Below are 2,679 nucleotides of genomic sequence, written 5' to 3' on the forward strand. Positions count from 1 at the left end.
CTCGAGCGAACGATTTTACTTTACCACGCTTCCCATTAATCCACGTAACCGCGTAATCTTTTTCCATCGCGCTCATCTAGGATTCTACCATCTCTACGCACCGGTGATCTCTCCACCGAAATCAGGAACAACCGGATGTAGAAGTATTTTATACGTGTCGTGCACTTGGCAGCCATGTATGTAGAACGAAGTGCGGTAAATCGGGCGCATTGCCACGAATAATATGACCCTGACTACGCATTAAAATTCGCTTCCATTTTCTGGCTTCCGCGTGCGTGCGCTGTTCGGTTAATACGGATATTATGGAGAATTTCTTTCTCTCCTTTTTTTCATATCTCTGTACAGGTATCGGAATTTAGCGATTACGATAATTCCCCGATCGATCTTTCACGACTTTAAGCGATGTTAATGACGTAGAGAAAGAAATTTATTTTTTTTAAATGGGCCCCTCTCGATCCATCTTTACCCCTCCTCGCCACGACAACGACGGCGACGACGACGAGTTCCGTACCATCATCTCGAGGATGAGAATTCCTCGATGAGGTCGCCGCATGATACAACCGGTGTATATGTATATATATACACCACCAGCAGAAGAACAATCTTAACCGAGCGCTCTTTTCTCATTTCTCCCCTTCTGGCTTCCACGTATTTCCGTTTATCTCTTAACTGTCCCTAAACAGTTACTACTTGGAAGAAATCGCTTCTCGGCCACGAGTTTTATTACCGTGAACGCGTGCCACGAGGCATATCGAGGATCGAGAGCCGGCCGATTCGAATATCTCGATGCGTGGAAAACGCATTTTATCATTTTCGAATGTTGCGCGATCGAGCCGAATGTCAGCCGAAGCGTCGTGGCGCGACTTTTGTCGAGGTGTGCCGGAACGGCGTGGAGCGAAGGGAGGAGGGAGAGGAGGAATGAATCGGCGCTCGCAAACACGTCGTCGTCTGAGTGGTAGCCTATTATTTGTGTAGCTCGCGAGTTAGCTTCGTCCATTACTTCGCATTAACAGAGTGGTCTGTTTTCTTCTTTCGTTTCCTTTGCACTCTTCTTCCCCTCCTCTCCCTCCTCTCCCTTCTCGTCGTTCCTTCATCCTGTCGGACACGTTGGCACAGGTAGGCTTGTCCCACGATGCAAAAAATGCTTTGTCGAATTCGCTCGGGATTCATCATTCCACCACGCGTGACTCGAACACGCAATTTGGATATTACTGGATGCACTTTAAGCATCCTTTTCTCTCTTCCTTTTTCTTCTTCTTTTTCCCCTTTTTGCTCTCTCTCTCTTTCTCTCTCTCTTCAAACCGTACGCGCGCGCCTCTACACCACGCCACGCAAACTACACACCGCTAATCGCGTAAACGCTTATGGCGATCAAGCATGTCCCTATTACCAGGCTACAACCGGTGTTTAACCTACTGCGCGACTTAAACGCAATTTTGATATGCGATGCTCGAGTACCGATACGTTCGACCTTCCCGCTCTCATCATTTTATTTCATACAACGAAGTCGATGCCTGAGACCCGTCTAGATGCTCGGTCTAGTAACGAGTTATTATAATCCGTGACGAATAACTTTCTCCTCGCTCTCGTATTACATCGGAATAATCAGCTTTAATGCTGTTTTAATGCTGGTTTAAATAAATAAAAAAAAGTAAGAGAAACGTAATGATAAACGACGTGGGTATATCTAATTTATACCATTATACGTACGGACGTACCGTTAAATCGCGCTTCTTTGTAAAACGAAACCCCGCTTTATTTATCGAATTACCTTCGCCTCGGTTTATTTCACGCGCGCAAAGAGAAAAGGGAAGGGAGAAAGGAGCAACGGTCTCGCTCGCACGGGCTCGCTTGCGACGTACGAAAGAATATATGTATGTATCTATCTATCGATATACGCGATATGATATTTTACTTGAACGCGCAACCCGAGGGATAAAATACGAAGAAGGTATACGAGGAAGGTATTTACTCAATGGAGACGTAAATAACGCGGGCGATAGCACGAGCGATTCGATATCTTGCTCGATCGCACGGCCGGTATCGGGTGTATCTGTTTTACCACGCACAATCGAGGCCCGCATAGATTCCGTTCCCGGTGGCGCGGTTAAAGGCTATAAAACATATCGATGCTTAATCCTGTCAGACGCCTCGGGTGTCGACGCGACAAAGCAAATAGCAATGGTACATATATAATATATATATATATATATACATCGTTCTCTGTTGGAAAATCTCTGGCGCGCAGAATGCGTATACGGGCCCCTGTTTCCAAGATTTGCGTGGATTCGAGTCCGACGATACCGAGCGAGCTAATTATACTCGTATACACGAGTGAGAAGCGTGAGAACTAAGAGGCCGCTGTGAAGCACGTGGCACGCGTATGCCTATTTACCGAGTGTTAGTAGTGTTGAAACGCGATAGGTGAATAGCGTGACAGCGAGTGAGACGAATGTTAGGCGTGACGTGGCACGTGCGCGCGAACTCTGTCCGTAGGCGTGTATATCCGCGGCGCGGACGACGTCCCATTAATTAGGTAGACGGGGGTAGGAGGGCTTTAACGGTATGGAAGAGAGGACACGTGGCCGTTAAAACGCTTACGCCCCGAACGAACCAACGAACGATTCGACGCCGATCGGCTCGGCGACGGAGAGGGGTCTAGGAGACTATGAGATCGCG

Source organism: Apis dorsata, unplaced genomic scaffold (assembly GCF_000469605.1).
Source record: "Apis dorsata unplaced genomic scaffold, Apis dorsata 1.3 scaffold_469, whole genome shotgun sequence".
Lineage (NCBI taxonomy): Eukaryota > Metazoa > Arthropoda > Insecta > Hymenoptera > Apidae > Apis > Apis dorsata.